Below are 26464 nucleotides of genomic sequence, written 5' to 3' on the forward strand. Positions count from 1 at the left end.
GTTAAATGCAAAGGTCTATGGAATTCATCTCTCAAATTATGAGTATGTGTATTTTTTAAGAAAAATTAGATCAATTTTTAGCCTCAAGGTAAATGCAAGTTGACTTTGCTATTTCTTAGGCTATTAATCCATATTTTATCAAAACTATTTTATAGCTAGAGCTTTAGTTTATTCTCACTGTGCTTTATGGCATTATAATGAAGTGTTTTTTAGAGCTTGTAAAGCAGTCTTTCAAAAGGCAATCCAAAAACAAGCTAGACATATAATGGAAAAATAGCCCATTCACAATGGCAACAAAAGCATATTATATCTATATACAGACTTACAGGAAATATTCAAACCATACCTAAAGAAAACTATAACTTTCTCTATAAAACACAAAAGAAGTTTTGACAATATAGACATACGTTTTAAAGAGGAAGACAAAATAATATGCCAAATTTCTCTAAATATATCTCTACACCCAATGCAACAATGCAATTCCAAATACAACTCTAATAGGATTATTTGAAACTCGATTAAGTGGTTCAAAAAATCAGCCACAAGAATATATAATCAAGAGGTTGTAAGCAACATCTTAACAAAGTTGGGCTGGAACATGTTCTTTCAGAATTTCACATGTATTCAGAAACTACAGTAAAAATAAGTGTATAAAACTGATGAAAAAAATGGGCACATTAGGCTGTGTATGACTATACACATGGCTGCGTATAGTTATGTGTATAGTATGTGGCTCATGCTCGTAATTGAAGCATATTGGGAGGCTGAAGCTGGTGGATTGCTTGAGCCCAGTAATTTGAGATCAGCCTGGGCAACAAAGTGAAACCCCATCTCTACAAAAAATACAAAAATTAGTCAGGCATGGTGGCATATGCCTGTAGTCCCCAGCTACTCAGGATGCTGTGAGGTGTGAGGATACCTTCAGCATAGAAGTTTGAGGCTGCAGTGAGCCATGATCATGTCACTGCACTCCACCCTGAGTGACAGAGTGAGCCCCTATCTCAAATACATACATACATACATACATACACACACACATTAAATAAATAAGTAAAACTTTAAAAAGTCACATTAACTTATGGACCACAGTAAAGAATCAGTTAATAAATATAAATGAATATAAAATTTAGTATGTAGTAAAGTTTGGAAAAGGGGAATCACACATAAAATAAGTTTTCTTAAAGGAAGAAAAAAATTTTTGATTCACTCTATATTCATTTCACATTTTATTTCTTAAATATCTACTACATGCCAAAACCTACTCGATTTGCTAGAGATAGGAAAAAAAAAAAAAAAAAAACAAGATCCAAACTCTTATAGAGCTTAAATTCTGGTAGGGGAAGAGAGACAATAAATAACAAATACATATATGGCATGTTAGGTATGCTAACATTGTTTCAATGATATGAGACAAGGATGAGGGAGGCAAAGTATGACTGCAGAGTGGGTTTGTTATTTGATAGAGGGTAACCAAAGAATTTGTTCTCCAAATTAACATTTATGCAAACTAATGAGTGTTGTCTAAAAGATTGGCAAAGATAAGAAAAAGAGACATTAGCATAAAGATATAGGGAAAGAGGTAGTTCAATGTGTTGATGGTGAAAGTGCAAATTAATGTTGTTTTTCTGCTTTGCATTTTGGTCTATACGTATAAAATTTATTTTCTCATTAAGGAGATAAAGAAGTAACAGTGATTCATACTGAAGCACTTTTTATATTCACATAAAAAGGAAGTTCCTTCAAATTTACTAACAGGTAGTGGTAAAATAAAATTATGGAATATTCAAACAAGAAGGTATTGTATACCCATGGAAAAATAGATAAAATGCTTTATTTAATAAAAAATCATTGTGCAATTGGAAGTACATTCTAACTTCATGAATATAACATTATCAGTATTTCTCCCTCCCATATACATAAAATTCTGGAAGGTCATTCAACAAATACATTAACATAGATTATCAAAGAGAGATAGGATTTTATGTTGTTTTTAATTTCTTTATTTTTTATTGCTAGAGTTAAAGTAAGCATATATAATTGTTATAATGGCACATAAAGTAATTTTTCTGTTTTAAAACACTTCGTATAAAAGTTCATTCTTGTCCAAGGGCACAAAATTTCACCTAGGAGAAGTAAGTTCAAGAGAGCTGTGTTACATCATGTTAACTACAGTTAGTAACAATATATTCTATACTTGAAAATTGCTAAGAGAGTAAATTCTAACTGTTCTCACCATAAAAAAAATTACAAGTATGTGTTGGTCATTCTGCAATGTATACATATATTAAAACATCATGTTGTATACCATAAATATGTAACTTTTACTAGCCAACTAAAAATTAATTTTTAAAAGTCAAAATTCTATAATAGTTACAAGGAAGCTACTATACTGTTCATATAAGTTAATATAATTTTTTAAATTGAAGCAGAAACTTACTGTGTAGTAGAGGGGTGAACTGATAGTAATGCTCTACTTTGCACATGGCACAAAAAATGGTCACTGGCAAAGTTATATACACAAAGTATACATTGCCATTTTCTCTCCAGAGGTGACCTTAAGATAGATAGGAAGAAAGCAAGATCTTTAAAGGCAATAGAACTGCAGATATTCAAGTCAGTATAAGACAATCTATAAAGAATATCAATAATGTGAATAAATAAATAAAATAGGCTAAATGAAGGGATCCCTTTTCCTTTAAATTCCTTCCCCTCCCTCATTCCATCTCCCTACTTGAATAGGCAGGTATTGAATTAATAAATAGTAATCTCCTGAAAGGAGACTGCTGAGTTGTTGCTGGAAAAAACAGAGGTAATAAAGGTTTCTATCAATGAAACAAGAAAGAGAAAAGAAAAAGATAACTATTGATGTTTGGTGCAATTAAATAAAGATTTTGATTTCTATTTTAAAATTCTGTAAAATATTAGTTTGTATGCAGCCTTAAATGATGTTAAACAATACTAATTAATGCCTATCCTTCCAGGGGATTTATACACTATTATAAGAATTATCAAATGGAAAAACTGCACTTTCTATTTTTTATGATTACTATAACAAAAGGTATTCTGTTTATTCAAAATACAGGAATTTATAAACCCTCAGATCTACCTCTCTGCATTTCTTTCTAAATGGATATTTCAACAACTTAGGTCTGCCAAGTCAGAAAGTTAAACATCATCTTTAATTCCTTTCTATCTCTTAGCCCAATGCTATGTCTATCACTAAGTATGCAACTTATCTTTTTTTTTTTTTTTGAAAAAAAATCCTTACTGTCACTACCTTAGTTCAGGTTTATTTGATTTATCACCAAGATTACTGCCAAAACCTCAAAACATTTCTCCTGCTTTCCCCCAGTCTTGTTTTCTGCAATCTGTTCAAAACTTTGTTGGCAGTGGTCTTAAGCATAAATTGGATTGTTTCACTTTGGTGCCTAGAAACACTGAATGGCATCTCCTTTGATTACAGGATAAAATCTAAGAAGTGTAGATGACCTGTCTTCTACCCACCCTCCTACTCACTCCATAACCCAATACAGGCAGATTTGATCATACTAAGATATTTGTAATTACTTGAGCATGTCTAGGCTGCCGTGCTTTTACAGGGAATGTTTTCACTGGCACACACTTCCTTGTTTCAACGTCTCACTAACACAGCTGTTGTTCATTTGTTTCATTTAAATAAAGTTAATATTTATGAGTCATTTAAAACCCAATTTCTATATGACCAGCTCTGAGAAACTTTCTGTGTAATCCAGTGTGAGATACACACTCTCACAGCATGTGTACATAAAATCTGCATCACAATTCAGATCACATTGTAAACAATTGTACATTGATTTGTCATTTTCTTCTATTTAGAGTTTTTGATGAAATAGAATTTTTTAAGTCTTCATATTTCCTAAATCCAACACAGTGACAAGAATCAAAAAATGTTTGTTGAATGTAAAATCGGGAGGTAACACAATTTATTCAAATCTATCAAACCTCATCAAATGCCTATACTTAGGCCATAGGGAGAGTTTATGTCTCTCATATTTTTCTTAATTTTTTTTTGGTAGGAATTCATAGCATATTTTATGTTGTGTGTCTGACAAAACATAACTTTATTTTTCTAAGATCATACACTAACAACTAGCTTTCAAAGGAAGTTTGTAAATAAGTGTGATCCTTATACAATGATCCCTATAAAATTCTATGGAAGTGAACATTTATTGATTCAGCAGATGCACATTTGATATGTACTATGTGCCAGATACTCTACTAGAGTACATGAAAAAACATAAAATGCCTACTCTCTATCCTCATGGAACTGTTGATCTTAACTTTCCTTGTGGGACAAAACCAGCCAACCAACCAACAATGTAATAAACCTTTGATAAAGTCAATGTAATAAACTTTTGATAAAATCTCTTTCCTGAATAGAAAGAGAAGTATGTAAAAAGCAAGTAAACTTGCCTTTCACTTATGATATTTAGGTCTCTTAAGAAGCTAGGTTACTATTATGCTTTTCATGCTATCTTGTAACTTGGAATCATTTATGATTGTCACAGAGGTTTATGCCAGTAAAATAACTGCAATTTAGGAAAGGGGCTGGAGTGAGATTTGGTATGGTCTTGATGGGAAATGGGATAGGCAGGCAGATAGCAGGGAGAACAACTCCTTAGCAAAGACATACATGTGGCAAAGTGAAACAAGGAAGAGATCTACTGAACATGAGTAGAGATTTGATGTAGCAGAAGAATAAGCTTAGCTCTGTAAGGGTGGGGCTAGTTAGATTGGGCAGCTAAAGGAGCTTGGAATTTATCTTGTAAGCAGGTGAGTCAAGCGTCTTGTTTTTGCTTCTGCAAGTAACAATGTTTTAGAAAGATTGATCTGTAGGGAATTACAGGATGCATTGCAAAGTAGAAAAACTTGCTGTAGTGAAAGAGGAAATAAAGGAATGCATAGAAAGTGTGGTCATGAAATAGAAACTATGAAATACATAGAAATTTGTACTTAATTTTGCTGAAAGCATACTCGAATATGTGTTTCTTGTTTATTTGACCTTTCTGTTTTTATTATTACAACCAACATATTCCACCAAGTTGGTTGTTTCAAACCTAGGAAGGCACCTATGTGGTTTAACAAAAATGTTCATTTTTTTGGAGAATTGATTTGCAGTTTGGAAGACTCAGCTGATATGCACGTCTTTGTCATCTTCTGGAAAGTAATAAGGAGAACAAAAGTGAGTCCATCTTCTTCAGTACTACAGATACAAACTGAAGGATTTTTTTCCTCCCAAATCCATTAGTATCAACATTTTATCACTCGATGTCCCAGATGGAGTTGATGTGGGATAGAACTAGAATAAAAGCCAATGAATGTAGGTATGAAAAACAATAGCATGTAAAACAAATGAAATAATAAATAAATGAGTCTTCTGTGAATTGTAGAAACATAGCAAAGAGGGGATTGTAGAAAGCAAGCTGTCATTTTCAATCCAGAATATACTCACATGAGGGGAACGTTCTGTCAGGTTACATAAAGATGGTTTTTCAGACAGGTATACCATTCAGGTGTGAGAAGTGTATCCTGCTGAGTTATTAGGGATAGATTCCTAGCAGGGAATACCTCCTAGTAGTATAGGTAATGATCAATCTGCTATATTGTAATAGCATAATTTTAATCTAGTCACTGGGCCAGATTCTAGTTAGGCAGATGAGACTGTATATAAGAAAACCTAGGCAATACCATTCAGGTGTTTTAAAGATGAGTTTATAATGTAGAAAGGTTTATGATTTTAGAATAATGGAAGCTTCATTTTAGAAAGGAATTTGGATAATTTTTACCCCAAGCATGATTACAACACAGATATCTCCTCCCTCTCTCTTTGGCATGCCAGAAAAATGCTGCCAAGCCTCTAGAAAACAAGACAGGGTTCCACTCTCAGTGATGCAAACTTAATTAGCTTGAAAGAATATTCATTGTTTTATATAATGAATCAGATAATATATTATTAATGTTATAATGAATGTTTAATGTAGCCCGTCTCCTACATATCATAGCTATTGAGACATCCAATTTCAAAACACTTTTTTTCTTCTCTTGACATGACACAAGAACCCTATGGCTAACACAGTCTAAGAAACTCAAGGAGTGACCCTTGATAGTACAATTTTTTTTTTTTAATCACCAAAATGCTCATTGTCTGAATCCCCACATGCTGCTTTTAATGTCAACTCCTTCTGGGCTAAATTTAGGCTGCTATGGCACCTCTAATTATTCAATCCTCTGACATTCACATGACCACCTCCATCAGAAATTTACCACCTCAAAGATAAAATTTAGCACCTTAACTTCTCATCAATTTCAGAATTAAAAGGAATAACTCTTGTAACAAGAGCTTGAGAAAAAGGAAACTGAGTTATCTAGGAAACCGAGTTCTTGTTGTCCCCTTGAGAAGGTAAGATAAAATTCCACTTATTTTCTTTTTCTTTCCTGATGCATCCATAGCTTAGAGAAAGATTACATTGGCCTAATTTTTCAGTGAGGATAGTTCTAGTTGTTTAAGAACTCTTCCATAGACTGAGTTGATATTTACCTTCTTGTAGACTTTCATCCTTGCTCTTTAATTCTGTTTCTTGAATATAATAATTAATAAAATAATAATTTTATAATGACGCATCCTCTAACACTTTATTTTTGAGATCATATATTTTAGCCACTTCTGAGTACTCTTAAACATACCTTCAACTGTATACTTATCCTTTGAGATATTTGCCATTATTTCAACAGTAGAGCTGAGGAAATTGTAACCTGGAAAATTTCAGCAACTTTCACTCAACTAGAAAGTGAGCAAACCGATCTCCGCTCCTAGGATCTCCTCCTGGTTCAGCCTGCCTGCCTCTACTCCTCCCTCCACCATGTCCATCAGGGTGACCCAGAAGTCCTACAAGGTGTCCACCTCTGGCCCCCGGGCCTTCAGCAGCCGCTCCTACACGAGTGGGCCCGGTGCCCGCATCAGCTCCTCGAGCTTCTCCCGAGTGGGAAGCAGCAGCTTTCGGGGTGGCCTGGGCGGCGGCTATGGTGGGGCCAGCGGCATGAGAGGCATCACCGCAGTCACGGTCAACCACAGCCTGCTGAGTCCCCTTAACCTGGAGGTGGACCCCAACATCCAGGCCGTGCGCACCCAGGAGAAGGAGCAGATCAAGACCCTCAACAACAAGTTTGCCTCCTTCATAGACAAGGTACGGTTCCTGGAGCAGCAGAACAAGATGCTGGAGACCAAGTGGAGCCTCCTGCAGCAGCAGAAGACAGCTCGGAGCAACATGGACAACATGTTTGAGAGTTACATCAACAACCTTAGGCGGCAGCTGGAGACTCTGGGCCAGGAGAAGCTGAAGCTGGAGGCAGAGCTTGGCAACATGCAGGGGCTGGTGGAGGACTTCAAGAACAAGTATGAGGATGAGATCAATAAACGTACAGAGATGGAGAATGAATTTGTCCTCATCGAGAAGGATGTGGATGAAGCTTACATGAACAAGGTAGAGCTGGAGTCTCGCCTGGAAGGGCTGACTGATGAGATCAACTTCCTCAGGCAGCTGTATGAAGAGGAGATCCGGGAGCTGCAGTCCCAGATCTCGGACACATCTGTGGTGCTGTCCATGGACAACAGCCGCTCCCTGGACATGGACAGCATCATCGCTGAGGTCAAGGCACAGTACGAGGAGATCGCCAACCGCAGCCGGGCTGAGGCTGAGAGCATGTAGCAGATCAAGTATGAGGAGCTGCAGAGCCTGGCTGGGAAGCACGGGGATGACCTGCGGCGCACCAAGACTGAAATCTCCGAGATGAACCGGAACATCAGCAGGCTTCAGGCTGAGATTGAGGGCCTCAAAGGCCAGAGGGCTTCCCTGGAGGCCGCCATTGCAGATGCCGAGCAGCGTGGAGAGCTGGCCATTAAGGATGCCAATGCCAAGTTGTCCGAGCTGGAGGCCGCCCTGCAGCGGGCCAAGCAAGACATGGCGCGGCAGCTGCGTGAGTACCAGGAGCTGATGAACGTCAAGCTGGCCCTGGACATTGAGATCGCCACCTACAGGAAGCTGCTGGAGGGCGAGGAGAGCCGGCTGGAGTCCGGGATGCAGAACATGAGTATTCATACGAAGACCACCAGCCGCTATGCAGGTGGTCTGTGCTCGGCCTATGGGGGCCTCACAAGCCCCGGCCTCAGCTACGGCCTATGTTCCAGCTTTGGCTCTGGCGCGGGCTCCAGCTCCTTCAGCCGCACCAGCTCCTCCAGGGCCGTGGTTGTGAAGAAGATCGAGACACGCGATGGGAAGCTGGTGTCCGAGTCCTCTGACGTCCTGCCCAAGTGAACAGCTGCGGCACCCCCTCCCAGCCTACCCGTCTTGTGCTGCCCCAGACCCTGGGAGGGAGACCGCTATGTAGGGTACCACTGGGAGCAGGAGACCCACCTAAGGGCCTTCAGCCCACCCACAGGGGAGTTTACTACGTGGGGACCCCCTTGCCCATGCCTCCAGCTATAAAACAATTCAATTGCTTCTTTTTTTGGTCCAAAATAAAACCTCAGCTAGCTCTGCCAAAAAAAAAAAAAAGAAGAAAGAAAGAAAGTGAGCAAACCAAGTAAAGTTTCCAAACTTTAACGCTCATTTTTTATGAAGAATTACACAGTACTGTGTTGTGCAGGTCTATTGTGCTGTTTGGAGAAAGTTCTTTGGAGGCAAGGCAAAGAGCAGCTGATGAAGGGAGTCATACATGGACAGAATATTGTTATACTTTCGTGATAATAGCTGAAAATTATTTTTCCTCTTTCACTAAAACTTTCCAACTAAAATTTCTAAATACATGTTTCTAGATTGCAGCATCCATTTTTCTCTCAGGTTTTGACCACTAACTTCTATCATTCCATCTACTTATCCCTTATCCAAATACTTTAATCCTACCATTCTTTTGGCCCCCATTAAAAAAAAAAAATAAAAAAATAAAAAAAAAAACACCTCAGGTTCCTCTGACCATATGTCTCTGTAGCTATTCAGAGCTCTTTCCATGTCCTCACTACCTTTACAACTCAGTTTAGACGCTGTAGTTCTTTACGTGCAAATAATCTTCAATAGTCCTTTGCTCCTCTGTCCCTTAGTCCGATTCACCTGTTAAACTTTATCTCTGGACAAATCCAACTGGATAGCTGAATAGTTTTTAAGAAATTTAGTAGAATCTATGAATTTCAAATTGTGTTTCAATACTGCCAGACAATTCTCCTGTGCTTTCTCATTCTCTGAGATAACTGCGTCACATCGTTTGCTTATATGAGTATGTCTGACTCTCCTGGCCTCCCACTCTCTGGTTGCTTTGCTTCGTAGTTCCTAGCAAAAATGGAGAATCAGCTGAGATTCATCTACACCTCTGATAATCAAAGCCAACAATCTTATTCCACATTTTTATGTATTATAATCCTCTCTTCTTGTGTAATAGAAGTGTCCTTGTCCCGGGCAAGACCAATCTTTCCATTTGTGCTATGCATCTCAAATAAGCTTATATTATTATAGCACTATTTTTCTTAGAGTAGTAACAGCTGTTGGCAAAATAGAGGCCAAAATACAAAAGACAATCACAAAATAAGAGGTCAAAAGTCTTTCACATAATAGTTTAAGACCAGTTCCTGATTATATATAAAAGGCTTATATTTATGTATAAAAGGCTTTCCTTCATTTAATGATTCAAAGACTAAGGTTCCTTCTAGCTTATAGATTCAGCTTCTCTGGGGTTGTGTCATCAGAATAGAAAGGAGGTCATGGATCATAGCATACATACATATTACCTGAAAGTGAGGCAAATCAGTTTCTCTCACATTCCATGGGTGAGAACTAATGGCATAGCCATACCTGGAGTTGAAGTAGGAAGTGTAGTCTCCATCTCCAGTGGCAGGCAACTAACTATAAGCAAAAACTATGTTTTGAAAGGAAGATCAGAAATTCTGGGGTTCTTTGCCATAAGAAACCAATAAAGGAAATCAGGAGAATAGAAAGTCTTGTTTCAAAATAATGAAAAATAAATCTAGAAGAGTGCTTCTTTTCCTTAAAAGTTTCATAAAGGAATATGTGGTAAACTGCTTTAAATACTGTTGAGAATTTGGATGAAATGTAGAAAAGAGACTATTGAAACTAGAAGGATCTAGATTATCTTTAAAATTAACAAAACTTGTTCCAATGAGTGACTGAGAACTTCAAATGATGTGGGCCGAGGAAAAAAAATAAAGGGATTTGCCTATTTTGCCTATTGTCAATATATACAACACTTTTGAGTATTTTTGCTATAAAGTTGAGTAAGGAAATGATTCAGTAAGTTGAAGGATGACTTGATTAATTTTCAGAAAGTATATAGATATACAAGTAAATGAATAAAGGAAGGTACAAATATAATGTAAATATTTTGAATATTTTTGAAATTGCTACAGAATATTTGTTCATAGTGTTGCATCCTTACCTCACTGAAATATTTATGACTTTGTTGGCTGTTGTTACTTTTTCATAAATAATATTTTTCTTGATTGGAATACTTGCAACCTTAAGAAATCTGTCTTGGTGGAGTGCCACTGCTGTCTTCTCACTTATTCCTTTCAAACAGGACTTTCACAGATAAGCTTCAACATGAGTTTTAATTACTTGACATTTTAATCCAAATACAATATTTAGCATTATATTTTGGTACAACCTGAAAGTAAGAAATTTAGTTCAAATGAATCACACAATCTTTAAAAAAAAAATCTCTTTGAGTAAAAAGGAAAATACAGTCTAAAAGAGGTTTTGGTACCTTCTATATGTATTTTTAGAAAAACAAGATGCCTATTTTATATTCTCAATATTTACAAGAATTCCTGCATTATTTGACTCATAGTAGGATAGATCACATAGTAATATTTTCTATTGCCAATTTCTCCCAAATACTACACTCTCCGACATAACTTCTTGGGATTCAGGGCAAGTACATTTCTAAATATCTCAGGACCATGTTGTCAACTCCAGCTTATTCTTAGATTATTTATTTTTGTCAGATGCCCCAGGTTCTGAGCAAGAAGCCATGTAGCTGAGAGCATGTTGAGAATATGCCCTGGGTACTGTTCCTACTAGCACCTCCATATGAGGCTGCACAGTTTGTGCACTGTAAAGAGAAGCCTATCCCTAGGAGTGAGAGGCTAAAATCCAGCTTACTCTTTGCTCATTAATCCATGTTCACCACTACAAAGCTGTATCACCTGAAGCAAGAGGCATCTTTTTCTCATTTGTCCACATACAGGAGACTTCCGTTTATAACTCATACAAAATTGCTATGTAGATTGGTGGTGGCTCTAATACCCACTTTTCTGGAAACAGTCCAGATAATACAAATATGTAACAGATGTATGAAGAGTTGTCTTTACCCACAGTCTGCTTCCTTTACTGTCTTTTGCTTCTCATTACGTAATCTAAGAGTTAGCACACATTGATGTTCTACTATGTTTGCTTTTCTAGAAATCTTATATATATTTTTCTTTCACATTGCCTAAAACAAGCCTTCAATACAAGTACAGTTACTTTCATTTTAAAGAAGAGTAAATTGAGATTCAGAAAGCTTCATCAACTCACCGTATACTTAACAAATAGCAGAAACAGTTTTTGAGGCCGTAACCCTGAAGCCAAAGCTCATTTCCTTTTCAATATGCATTTTAATATTTATCCGATTGGCTATAGAAATGCTTCTCATTGGTGAACTATTTAAATATGTTCTTTGAAATATGTCAATCATGCTAAAGCCTCACAATAACACCACAAGCAGAGAAGGCAGTTATTAACACCTTAATTCCACAGAGGAGAATGCTGAAGCTTAGAAAGATGAAATGACTTGCCTTTGACCACAACCTCTAATTGGTAAAAATAGAATAAGTCCATGTATTCAGATTCATTTTGTCTTGCTCTGTCCCTCTTGGCTATATATATCTTGTTGAATAAATTACTTAAATTGTATATAAAATGAAAAAATGCCTTTGACATTTTTACTTCTAGCCAAGACAGTATAACTAGACCAATTTAACCTCCTGCTTGAAACAAATTAAAAACTGTACCAAATATATATAAAAACAATCTTTAAGAGATAAAGCTACAAAGGGTAGTTAATCCTGAGAGATAGAAAACAGATAATATGAGTTCTTCAATTTCTCCAGCTCACTGTCTTGAGAGAATTTCCATACTGCTGCCCAAACACAGGAAACCCAGACAGAGTTTAACTATCAGCCTGAATCAAGGAGACGGAGTCTGGAAGGTCAAGGTGATTAGAGTTTACAGGGTACACTGAAGATCTTCAGTGGGTCTCCTCCAGTCTCCAACCAAACGTTGATCAGTGCATGCATATGAGGAGGCTACTACAGGATGGGAAAGAACCAATAGGAGAGAAGAAATAATCCCTAAATTTATATAGGGCTAGAAATATTTCATTTTTGCATGAGTCTGAATGGAAGACTTTATAATGTGTGGAGTATTGGATAGAATTCTGAGAAAGGTTTTGCCTCAGTAGGAGTGAGAGGGATGAAGGAATAATTAGACCTAGACTAAATTCTGCCTGGTTCCACCTAAGAAAAGTTAATATTTGGGGCCAAAAGGATAAAATTGTTCATAATTAACAATTTTCCAGAGTGTATTATATTAGTCAGTTTTCACGCTGCTATAAAAATACTACCTGAGACTGGGTAATTTATAAATAAAAGAGGTTTAATTGACTCACAGTTCCACATGGCTGGGGAGACCTCAGGAAACTTACTTTTTTGGCAGAAGGTATAGGAAAAGCAAACACCTTATTCACAAGGTGGCAGGGAAGAGAACGCACAGGGAAAACTGCCACTTTTAAAACCATCAGATTGCATGAGAACTCCCTTACTATCATGAGAACAATATGAGGGAAGCCACCGAATGATCCAATCACCTCCCACCAGGTCCCTCCCTTGATATGTGGGGATTACAATTTGAGATGAGATTTGGGTGGGGATAAAGGACCAAACCATATCATAGAATAAAGCACAATTATGTATAAAAATAAAAATATATTCAGCACCCAACAAGGTAAAACATTTATCAGGTATACAAAGAAACAGGAAGATATGTCTCATAATAAGGGCAATAATCAATTAAAACAGGCCCCAAATGACATAGATGATGGGATTAGTAGACAAGGACATTTAAGCGGTTTTTGTCATATTTCTTATGTTAAAAAAAGCTAGAGTTTATACTGAACATGAAAGATTTCATAAAAGACCCAAATCAAACTTCTACAGGGAAAAGTACATGTTTGAGTGAACAAAAGTATACTGGGGGGTGGGATTCAATGTAGATTAGATACTGCAGAGAAAAAAAAATAGCTAATCTGAAGACATAAAAATGCCATCTATCCAAAACAAAAACAAACAAACAAACAAAACAACGGGGAAAAAAAAAGAAAAATGAAGTATCTGTGAGATAACTTAGTTTCATACTATAAGGCTGAGACCAAAAGAAGAAAAAGAGAAACAAGGACATTCAAATAACCCTGCTGGATGCTATATCACATATTAGATTGGCTTCTTCAATATGCACTTCAAACTCTTGTGTATGTGTTTATTGTATACTGCAAGTGGAAAGTTAAAAATAACATCCCTTATGGTGGTTTGCAGCTAGGACTGTGAATATCAATTAGCTCTGCCAGTTAGATACATTTGTTCAAGGCCATTAGAACCCAGTTAAGAGATCAGAGAGGTAGTGGAGAAGATAGTTCATTGCTGATTGTGTTTGTACTAGTTGTGTTCCTAGAGCCATCCACTTTGTCAGAGACGTTCTGATTTCTGAAGTCAGGTAAGAACGGTACTTTCCTAGAAACTGTTACATGGACTGTGACTTTCTGATACCTAATTTTACTAATAGTTGTAGATATAATGCTTCGTTGGCAGGATTGGTTCTATTGCATTTAATAGAATTACCAAAGTGTAACTGACATACATACAATACAGTGTATAATTTGAGATACATATATATGTATCCACATGCATATCTCCATGAAGCCATAATCACAACCAAGATAATGAGCACATCTATTATCTCATTAATGATAAACCCTAAAAAGTTTATCATTGCTGCTTTGTAATCCCTCCCTTTTGCTACTCTCCACTATTGTCCACCTCCCATCCCCAGGCAACTATTTATCTGCTTTCCATAACAGATAAATTTTCATTATCTTAAAATGTATATTAAGGGAATACATTATTAATACACAATTTGTGGTGTTTTGTCTGGCTTTTTAAATAATTATTCTGAGATTCTTTTATGTTACTGCATGATATTACTTCATCCCTTTTTATCACTATGTTGTACACCATACTGCAGATATACCATGGGTTGCTTATCCAATTACTTGATGAACAGTTGGATCATTTTCAACTTGTGGCAATTGCTCAGCTGTTATGAGCATTTATGTACCAGTCTTTGCATAACTATTTTGCTATCATTTGTCTTGAGTAAATACTTAGGAATTGAATGGCTGAATCATAAGATAGTTGTATGTTTAATTTTTAAAGAAACTTCTAAACTGTTTTCCAAGTGACTGTACCATTTTACATTCATACCAACAATTTGTGAGACTTCCAGTTACTCCATATCCTTACAACCATTTTATTATTGTATTGGCTAAGCTATTATTGTTTAACCATTCTAATAGTTGTAGTGAGATCTCAATATACTATCTGTTCTAATTTATCCAATGACTGATGATATTGCACATCTTTTTACGTAGTTATATGCAATCCACATGTTTTATTGAAAGAGTATTGTGCCAAGTTTTTGCTCAGTTTAACTCTTTTCTTACTCAGTTTAGTGAGTTCTTACATATTCTCAATAATGTACTTTATTAGATCTGTTTGGCAGCACTTTGTGGATTGTATTTCTTTTTTGACAGAAACTTTCAAAAAGTAGAAATGTTTAATAAAGGTAAATTTATCAATTACTTTTTAAAAATTAATTTTGCACTTGGTGTCTTATCTGTGAAATCTTTGTACAACCCAAAATTAGGAACTTTTGCCCAAGGAACATTGTCTTGATTATTATAGCTTTATAGTAAGTTTTGAAATTGAGTAGTTTGTGCCTCTGATTTTTTTTCTTTTTCTACATTATTTTGGCTATTCTAGGTCTTTTACATATCCATGTGAATTTAATAATATGTTTGTCATTTTCTGCCAAAAATAAAGAAGCATGATATAATAAGTTTTGATAAAGATTGGGTTTCACCTATAGATTACTTTCAGGAGAACTGACATTTTAAAAATGTTGTCCTTCCACCATGTTCATGAAGTATCTCTCAATTTATTTAGTATTTCTTAAACTTCTCTTAGCCATATTTTGTAGTTTTTATATACAAGTCTTACAGATCACTCTGCTTTATCCTTAAATATTTCATAATTTTGATGCTACTATAAATTGCATAATTTGTTAATTTCATAATTGTTAGCAATAATTGTTCCATTGCTAGTATATCAAAATAAAACCAATCTTTATGTATTGATAGTGTATAATAAAAACCTGCTAAACTCACTTAATGATTTTTGTAGGTTTTTGGTTGATTCCATGAGATGTCTACAAGACAGATCATTTGATTTGTGAGTAAGGACAAATAAAATTTGCCCTTTTCTTATTTCTATCTAATCTGAATGCTTTTTATTTCTCTTTCTTGCCTGTTTGCATTAATTATAGCATCCAGAAATATGTTGAATAGAAATAATAAGAGCAGATATCTTTTTGTCTTGTTGCTGATCTTGGCAACAAGATTGATATTCAATCTTTCACCATTAAATATGATTTTAGCTGCAGGGATTTCACAGATACTCTTTATCAGGTTAGGTGAATTACCTTTCATTTCTACATTTCTAAATGTTCTTATCAAGAATGAATGACGGCCAGGTGCGGTGGGTGACACCTGTAATCCCAGCACTTTGGTATGCCTCAGGCATGTGCATTGCTTGAGCTCAGGAGTTTGAGACCAGCCTAGCCAACATGGCGAAACCCTGTCTCTATTAAAAATACTAAAATTAGGGCCGGGCGCGGTGGCTCAAGCCTGTAATCCTAGCACTTTGGGAGGCCGAGACGGGCGGATCACGAGGTCAGGAGATCGAGACCATCCTGGTTAATACGGTGAAACCCCGTCTCTACTAAAAAGTACAAAAAACTAGCCGGGCGAGGTGGCGGGCGCCTGTAGTCCCAGCTACTCGGGAGGCTGAGGCAGGAGAATGGCGTGAACCCGGGAGGCGGAGCTTGCAGTGAGCTGAGATCCGGCCACTGCACTCCAGCCTGGGCGACAGAGCGAGACTCCGTCTCAAAAACAAAACAAAACAAAACAAAACAAACAACAACAACAAAAAAAACTAAAATTAGTTGAGTGTGATGGTGGGCGCCTCTAGTCCCAACTACTCAGGCAGCTGGGTCAGGAGAATTGCTTGAAAATGGGAGGTGAAAGTTTCAGTGAGCCTGAATCATGCTTCTGCATTCCAGTCTGTGCAACAGGGCAAGAACCTGTCTTAAAAAAAAAAAAAAAAAAAAAACCGAAGAATGTGGGTCTTGTTACTTTGATTATTCTAGTTCCTTTATATTTCCACATGAGTTTAAAAATCAGTTTGCCATTTAAGAAAAAAGTTTTGAAACTCTGTTAATAGGTGTACACATGTTTAGGATTATTAAGTCTTTCTTTAGAAATGATTTATCATTATAAAATTACCTCTTTACTCCTAGTAATATTATGTACAATTACTCTGACATCTAATTTCTCTGATAACAATATAGCCAATCCAGCTTTCCTTTGATTATGTTTGCTAGCAAGTTATATTTTTATATCATTTTACATACAACTAACTAGTTTTTGTTTCTACATTTCAAATGCATTTCTTGTGGGCAGAATGTATATATGTTTCACTTTTTATTCAATCTGACAATGTCTATCTCTTACATGGTATATTTGGACCATATACATTTTGTGTAAATATTGATATGGTTCAATTTAATCCTATTGTCTCCCTATTTCTTTTCTATTTCTCTCAACTGTGTGTTTCTTTTTCCACTATTTTTGACTTCTTTTGGATTACCTAAGTATTTTCTTATGAATATATTTAATATCATTTTTTGGCTTATATATAACTTTTGTTACTTTAGTGGTTGCTTTATACTTTATGGTATATATCCTTGACTTATTACATTATACTGTTATATGATATTAAATGATTATACATATCATTTAAGAACCTAAAAATAGTGTATTTCCATTTCTTTCTACAACACTTTTGCTGTTGTTTTATCTTTAATTATAAATTTATAATAAAACTTCCAATGCATGCTTATTATTTTTTACTCAATTATCATTTGAAAAGATTTAAATAAAAATATTTTCCATATTTAACCTCAGAGTTTCCATTTTTCATGCTTATAATTTTCTATGTTCATTCGTATTTCCATCTAATACTATTTTTCTTTTGACCAAGCAATTTTCTTTTACATTTTTTATACTATGGAGTTGCTGATGATAGATTCTTTCAACTACTAAAACCCATTTATTTTTCCTTATTTTCTGGAAGATACTTTCACTAGATATAGCATTCTAAATTGATTTTTTTCTTTCAGTACTTAAATAATATTGCTTCACTGTTTTCTCACTTACATTGTTTTTGATGAGAAATCTGTTGTTATTGGCATTGTTTCTCTGTATATACTATGCCTTTTTTTCCTGAGATTTTCTTTTGAAATTTTGAAGATTTTCCCTTTATCCTTTGTTTTAATAATTAAATATGGTATATCTTGCTATAATTTTCCTTATGTTTATTCACTTAAGGTCTGTTGAACTTTTTGGATCTTTTTAGTTTTCATAAACTTCAAGAATTTTAGCCATTGTTTCTTCTACTAATTTTACTGACCCTCTCCAGCTCTTTTCAGAAACTCTTATTACATCTATAGTAGATTGCTTGAAGTTGTCCTGCAACTCAGTGATATGTTAATTTTTAAATTTATTTCCTCTGTGTGCCTCATTTTGCTTCATTTCCACTGTGACATCTTCAAGTTTATTAATCTTCTTTTCTGCTATGTTTACATAGCTGTTAATCAAGTCCATTTTTTTAATCTCACAGTGTAATTGTCATTGGTAAATTTCTATTAGGTTTCTTTCTGTATATTCTGTGTGTCTTTCTGTAAGAGCACATGGAATACAGTTACAGCAGTTTTTAATGCAATTTTTTGATAATTCTAACATCTGCGCCTTTATCGTTTTGATGGATTGATATTTCTCCTCATGGAAATATGATGCACCATATTTTCCTGATTCTTTGCATACTGGTAATTTTGATTCAGATGCATTTACATTGTGAAATTTACCTTGTTGGTTGCTAGATATTTGTGTATGTGTTTATGTTTTCTTCATTTGAATCATTCCATTAGTATTTGTTATTTAGAATCAGTCATTTTTGGCCTAGTGCAATCTTTCCCCACTACTTCAGTAAGAGCCTCTGAGTGCTTTACCTAATACCCAATACATTATATTGTTTTTCCACTCTGGCTGATGGGAACTGTTAGTATTCTTAATTTTGAGTTAACATTTTTCTCTAACCTTTTCATATTATTTTTTTCTAGCTTAACTTTGGGTGGTTTTCTCACATGAAGGGGCTGACAAGTGCTATGAGAAATACCTGTGGTGACATTTCACAGATCTGCACAGTGTTCGCTCTGTGCAGCAATTTTTGCTGTGTTATTCTTTCTCATGAACTATGGCTGTCTTGATTTCCCTGCATTCTCAGCTCTGTCTCTTCCAATCTGGGATTCATCTCTCCCTGCCCCAGAGAGTGGCTTGAAAACTCTCTCTAGGCAGTAAGTTGGGACAATCATAGGGCTCATTTGGTTTGTTCTTATCTTTCAGGAATCACTGTCTTTCACCTTCTGTCCAGTATTTTGAAAATTATTCTTTTGTAGAATGTTCTTCATATTAGTGCTTCAGGCTGAAGTATAAATTTAGTGCTTATTACTCTAACTAGGTTTGAAACAGAATTCACTTGCATTTTTTTTAAACCATTTATTGATGCCTAGACTTGAGTCTTCTTCTTCTTCTGCCTCTGCTAACATATTGTAAGGAACTGATTTTCCTGTTAAATCATTTTCTGCTTAAATTACATAGAGTGATTTCTAATAACTACAGTGGAATATTGACTAATACAGATACTATCTTAAACAAGTTCATTTTCACGTGACATCAAAAGTGCTTCCCATCACATCAATGCATATACATATTCATCCTCTTTTCCACTCCATTAGGTAAAGGTTTTGTATTAGTCAGCTAGGGCTGCCATAAGAAAACGTCACAGACTGGGTGACTTAAACAACAGAACGTATTTCTCACAGTTCTGGATGCCGGAAGTCCAAGATTAAGGTGTTGGCTAGCTCAGTTTCTCCTACAGTCTCTCTCCTTCACTTGCAGGTGAGCATCTTCTTACTGTGTCTTCACATGACTCTCTGTGTGTTTACACCTCTGCTGTCTCTTCCTTTTAAAGACATCTGTAATAGTGAATTAAAGCCCTGCCTTTATTATCTCATTTAACCTTATTTACCTTCTTGAAGCCTTATCTCCAAATACAGTCACATTAGGGGTCAGGGATTCAACATATAAGTGAGAAGAGGAGGACAATTCAGTCTTTAATAATTTTATTAAGTTCTAGTTATATGTCTTAGTTGCATTTGTTAAAAACTTATTTTTCCAACTCTCACATACACTACATATTTAAGCATATAAAGTAATTTTACATTATTATTGCAATATACATTGTTGTATCACCTATCTTTATGTTGACAAATATCTTCTTTTTTACAAAGCTCCAACTTTTGTACCATAGATGCAGGACTTTGCAATTAAAAAGATAATAATGTTATTTCTGTAACTCAGAAAATCAAATACCACATGTTCTCACTTACAAGTAAGAGCTGAACAATGGGTACACGTGAGCATAAAGAAGGATATAATAGACACTGGTTCCTCCTAAAGCAAGGGAGGGTGGGAAGGGGTAGGATTGAAAATTTACCTGTTGGGTACAGTGTATACTATTTGGGTGATTATTTCATTAGAAGCCCACACTTTATACAATGTATCCACATAACCAACCTGTATATGTACCGCTTGAGTCTAAAACAATATAAAACAAAAGACTCATAGGTGCGCGCGCGCACACACACACACACACACACACACACACACACACAAATAAACACAAAAGAATTTTATTACTGGTTTCATCTTTTGAATACAAGCTCTGAAATCTGAAGATTTCAGATTTGGCCCTTCCATTTAGTAGTAAGTTGTTGCTCTAATGCATTCACCTTTTTTAAATCCTCAAATGTAAAACAGAAAGAGAACTTGTGAAAATTAATTGAGATAGTAAATGTAAACCGCTTTATCAAGTGTGCCTGGAACATAGTTAATGCCAGACACACGTTTGTTGCTTTTACTGTAGCTTCTCCTCCTCCTATTTTTCTGTATTATGGAGAAAATGGTAACTGTGCATGCTGGATCGTCTGCTGTCAGTTCAGCCTCAGCATGGCCAGTGCTGACTGATTGGAACTGCTTTTCTAGAATTCTCTTTGCTGTATGTTTCTGAGTTAGTGTTTGCCAATGAAAACTCATTTGAGATAAGTAGATATAGGCCAGACAGAGGGGCCTTATTCAATGGGGTGGGTTGGACAACCATGACAGCTTTTCAGATATTTCCTTGAGCTTTCACTTTGTGGTCCCACTTCTGAAATTTGGATTTTCCATCTGTGCCTGCCCTGGAGGCTGAAGAGGTTAGTTACTGTTCGTCCTGTTTTTTAGCCATAGCCATCCTGATCTTTATGCTTCAGCTTTAGCTTTTTCCACAATCATTATGTCTTAGTTATTATATTAAACTTGCTTTTTCTGTAATATATGGAAAAATCTGCTTTTATAAAGAAAATCAAAATAAACTAGTAGGCATTTATAAGGAGTACCAAGGGCTGGGCGTGGTGGCTCATGCCTGTAATCCCAGCACTTTGGGAGGCCGAGGTGGGCAGATCACTTGAGGCCAGGAGTTCGAGACCAGCCTGGCCAACATGGTGAAGCCCTGTCTGTACAAAAAATACAAAAATTAGCCTGGCATGGTGGTGGGCACCTGTAGTCCTAGCTACTCAGGAGGCCAAGGCAGGGGAATTGCTTGAACTCAGGCGGTGGATGTTGCATTGAGCTGAGATCACACTGCTACACTCTAGTCTGGGTGACAGACAGAGACTCTGTCTCAAAAGATGCCAAATGAGATAAGGATACTTCAGACACTTAGCAGAGTGCCTGACATGTAGGACAGGCTCAGTGTTTTGACTAGTAAAATCCATTGCCCCTAAAATTGGGGGCAAGGGAATCCCTGCAAAAAAGATAAACCCCAAATGTCCAGAGAGGGAGATGGTTGGAATTCCAAAGAAAGAAGCACTCCAAAGCATCTATAAGGGGAATTTACATCCAGAATGCTGTAGCAGTTCTCACAACAGATAGGGGAATAAAGAGTTGTTCTACCTAGGTGAATCCTCAATAAAGGGGTTGGGTTATGCAGTTTATATGGGAGGTTAAGGAATTTGGCTCAGGACTGGGGCTAGTTTCTACATGTTTAGCAACAGGGTTAATCCCTCCGTGTTTTCTAGAAGCAACATAAGCAGCTTCATCAGTGCCTAGGAATGCCCAAGGTCCCAACTAGAGCTCAAGCCTGCTGGGGAAAACAAGGCAGCTGGCTAGGTCACAGAGCAGTCAAGGTGACTCTGGGTTTCTCAGTCAGAACATAAAAAGAAAGTTGGGTGAACTGGGAGATGTACACTCAGTGAATATTGATTCCTTCCTTTTCTTCTATACTATATTTTATAAGCATAGAAGTATATATTATATAAGCATATATTAAGTTCTATGATTATTTCAGCATAGTTACTATTATTATTCCCATTTGATAAACTAAATACTTGAGTTTCAGTAAGTAACTTGCCCAACAGTGCATAGAAAAACATATTAGCACTAGGATTTAAACCTAGATCTAGCTAATTCTAAGCCCCATATAATTTTCATATATCCATTTTGCCTAAACAGATAAAACTTAATGAAAGACTCATGCTTCACAGAATATGGTTTCTACTTTAGATGTCACTTACATGTCAGCTTCTAGATATAGGAGTAATAGAGGAAGTAATAGAGGAAACCCCAAATGTCCAGAGAGGGAGATGGTTGGAATTCCAAAGAAAGAAGCACTCCAAAGCATCTATAAGGGGAATTTACATCCAGAATGCTGTAGCAGTTCTCACAACAGATAGGGGAAGAAATAGTTGTTCTACCTAGGTGAATCCTCAATAAAGGGGTTGCGGTTATTAAGAAGTAATAGAGGAAAAATTCCAGTCACTAGCTAGATAAAAATAAAGTTTGAATGTATGAAAAAGGGGTAGCAATTTGTATTATGTTATTGATAACAGTTCATAAAAGCTTTTTAAAATAAGATTTGTCAATTTATAGATACTTTCTGTATTTTTCCTGGCTTTAAAATGTTGTACACATATGATAGATTTTTCTATCTTGAGAGATATTTTAATTTAGGTAATAACAACTGCTATAACAGTTACTAAACAAAAGTGAAGTTCATTTTTCAATCATTTTAGTCCAAACAGTGGTTGTGATAGGTAGGCAGTCTTCTTTGGACATGTGATTTAAAGACCCTAACTCCTTCCATCTTGTGTTATTTTCATATTGAAAATGTGAATTCCAATGTTGCCTTACTCTTGTGCATGAAGTCAACAGAGTGGGAAAAGCCGAGAGGCTGACCTGTTGGAGGGCTTTAGGGTCTTGTCTGAACGTAGAGTGCATTATTTCTGCCCCATAAGCTATGTCAGTCACATTGTGATACCTGCCTGCTTAGGATGCCAAAAAGTGTAGCCCAGCTATGGGTGCAGAAAAAGAGAGAAAGCAGAATTGATGATCAGAAAGTATCATCTCTGAAAGAAAGGGTAATACCATTTTACTGGAATCAAGAATGTTCTAAATTCAGACACTTGAGAGGTAATGACAACCTGAAAAAACATAATTATGCACAACTTTGGGTCCTGCATTATAGGTGACAATAAAGGTAAAAGAAAGGTAAAGTTTATTGGCAATTTATAGGAATGTTACTGCAAACAGTGTTTCTTGTTACACTAATATGCTAAATTAATAACAAGTATAATACAAATAATGACAGGCATCATGCCATTTTCTAATATTGTTATGGCTTTTACCCCACTTAACTCTCAATAATTCATGAGATAGTTTCTAATGAATTCAGTGTTTAGTCAAAGAAACTGAGACAAACTGTTATTCAAATTATACTGTAATATGATAGACATTGATTTGAATCCAAGTATTCTAACTTTATTGTTATGCTCCTAACCACTAGACTATAGATAATTTCCTTCTATAGTATAGCATTTTAAAATAATGCATATATTTTTGCTTTATCTAATTTTTCAACTATCACAGCTAATAAAATCAGAATAATTTCCTGTTGGCACCAAATATGGAAAACTAGAAGCCATGTATATTCTTTAAAGAATAGTTTTAAAAAACACAACAACGAAAAAGGGACAATCCGAATGCATTCTGGGTGCAATCTCAGTTTCCTATTATTTCCATGTGTATATACCTGCAAAGCCTACTTGAAAAAGTATGAGGTAGCTATGTAAAACCATACTAGTTTCTTTAGCCGGGAACCAGTTTCCAATGAAATACTTCAATAAAATGCTGAGGATAAGGGTATGAAATGGAGAGGAAGTGGAGCACATACCTGATGAAAAGTAATTTTTGTGTAATTATCTGGAAAGTCAAAGAGTTATTTGCCTAAGAACTCGGCTATCTGCTCCTCTGCCCCAGCTGTCAACCAAACTACTCTTGTTCTTTCAGCTCAGCTCTTCCAAGCCAGGCTTCTGCCTAATGGATATTTTCAGACATTGTTTTCACTTTTCAATGAGCTTCCAAAGAGCATGGCATCTTGGTTCACATTTGTATGGCGTGTTCTCACTCCCTTACTGTAGCACAGTGTTTGACTTCTTCCTGAGAGTCTGAAAAATGTCAGCGCACTTTGAAAAGGAATTGCATTTGCTTAGAATTGCCTCTTAGATGTAAACAAACAGGGTTAGATAATGTCAATTTCAGTTTGATAACATTCTACTATTTCTCAATCAACTTAATTGACTGTGATCTTTTTTTCCCTTTAATTTAACATTGTCTCCTTGACATATTGCCTAATGAAACTTACAAACACAAGTCACACCACAGATTAACACTTTTTTTCTTTGAAAATATCATATGTTTATGATAATAACAAGGAGGCTAATTGAGATTAATGGTTGGGTTTACACATACATTTTATACAAGTTTGGAGGGTTCATATGAATTAAAGCATACTATTTAAATCACTAAGGTTAAAGTTACTGGACTTTAAGACAAACAAGTACATACTAATAGAGTGATAGTTTTTTTTTTTTTTTTTCTTTACCATATGTCCCTGGTGAAAATAAAGAATGTGCATGCTTGAAAGAACCACTTGCCTTTTTTCTTTAATATAAGATGCAAATTTTAAAAATCAGTTTGGAAATGTTAAGCCAGTAGTGTTCCCTCTCCCTAGGAGCTGTGAAACCTTGTGTAACAATGCAAAGAGCAGAGGAAAATAACAAAAATCAGCTTCCTTTAAGTAATTCACTTACGTGTAATACAGTGTCTGACTCTATCTTTTGATGTTTGACTGCTGATAGCTTTTAAGGCTTACTTCTCCCTCTTTCCCTTCTATCTCCCATCTGAGTATGCTAATAAGAAGGCCTGGATGCCACTCCAAAGGCACTGGCAGGAGGTCCGAACCACACAAGGCCCTGCCCATGTGTGCAAATGCTCAGTCCTGATCTCCCTCCTAAACAACATAAAAACCTTAACCTGTGCTGTGGTCTAAATGTTTTTGTCCACTCAAAATGCATGTATTGAAACCTAACCCCCAAGATAATGATGTTAAGAACTGAGACTTTGGGAGGTGATTAGATTGTGAAGAACAGTCTTCATGTATGGTATCTGTGCCCTGATAAAAGAGGTCATAGAAACGTTGCTCCTTTCACCAAATGGCAACACAGTGAGAAGGCTCCATCTAAGAGAGACTGGACCTTCAGCAGCCAGTGAATAAATCTGCAGGTTCTTTAATCTTGTACTTCCCAGCCTCTAGAACTGTGTGAAATAAATATCTGTTGTTGATAACCAACCAGTCTATGGTATTTTGTTATAACAGCTCAAGTAAGACAGGCAATCTCCTGGCAATGCATATTCAGACCAGTTTTGAAACATGCCCTGCACTTTCCAAAAAGCTCCATTATTTGAGTAAGAAACCTTTTCATACTCTCGGTGTATGTGTGATAGTAGGGCAGGGGCCATCGGTCTTAACAATACAAGCAAATTTTGGGTGGGGTCTATCCCATTTATATGGTTTTGCTACAACATTACATAAGGTAATCTTGAAAAATTAATTGAAAGACTTAAGATACCTTTCAGATAGAGTTAAGTAGACTAAAAGTCAATTACTAAAGAATATGACACCTAAGACATCTGACTGTTAGCTTGAATTTAAATTAACAAAATTACATAGACTAAAATGAGATATTTCCTTTTAATTCACTTAAAAAAGAAATGATATTGATTGATTAGAATATGGGAGGGCATACAAAATATTTTGAAATGAGAATCTAGAACACACTCTAATGGAGTGCACATTAAAACATCACAAAATCCATTATCCATGAAGTATGATGCAAATTATAGTACAAATTATAACTTATTATCGTGCAAGTGTTCCATTGATTTAACTTTTCAAGTACATTTTCTTAAAGATTTAATATTTCAAAAATTCTTTCTTTACAACTCCTATACAGAACCATCTGTAGGCTAAGTATCTCTTATCTGAAATGCTTGGGACTAGAAGTGTTTTGGATTTTGAATTCCTTCAGATTTTAGAATATTTGCATACCAGTTGAACATTCCAAATCTGAATATCCCAAATTCAGAATGCTCCAATGAGCAGTTTCTTTGGACACCATGTTAGTATAAACAAGTTTTGGATTTTCGAGTATTTTAGATTTTTGATTTTTGATTAGAAATATTCAACCTGCATTATCACAGGTATCAATTTCAGATGCATATGTATCAATCTGAGATGTTGCTGTAGAACAATTAAGTTTGAATAGGCTTAAATTATGGATTTCAATTACTAAAACTATTAAAATTAATTTGAAATTTGAAAGTGACTTGGGTATTAGATACAACTGAATTGGCAATTTTTCTAGATGGGATAATAACTGTGATTAAATTAGAGAGGGTCCTAATTCTTTTCAGATACACAGTTAACATTTTAAGAATG

At 35.7% G+C, this 26464-nt stretch overlaps 1 long non-coding RNA gene and 1 pseudogene across 3 annotated transcripts in view; both read left to right on the plus strand.

The window, feature by feature from the left end:
• LOC105483778 (uncharacterized) overlaps positions 1-26464 on the plus strand; it is a 203235-nt gene that overhangs the window by 79048 nt on the left and 97723 nt on the right. For 2 of the 3 annotated variants that reach the window (XR_011608532.1, XR_011608533.1), the window contains exon 7: positions 15596-15643. The exons of the other annotated variant lie outside the window; for it this stretch is intronic. This is a non-coding gene — a long non-coding RNA (uncharacterized lncRNA). The remainder of the gene's footprint in view (positions 1-15595; positions 15644-26464) is intronic. 3 annotated transcript variants of the gene reach the window in all.
• LOC105483777 (keratin, type II cytoskeletal 8 pseudogene) lies at positions 6861-8402 on the plus strand (annotated as a pseudogene).

Source organism: Macaca nemestrina, chromosome 10 (assembly GCF_043159975.1).
Source record: "Macaca nemestrina isolate mMacNem1 chromosome 10, mMacNem.hap1, whole genome shotgun sequence".
Lineage (NCBI taxonomy): Eukaryota > Metazoa > Chordata > Mammalia > Primates > Cercopithecidae > Macaca > Macaca nemestrina.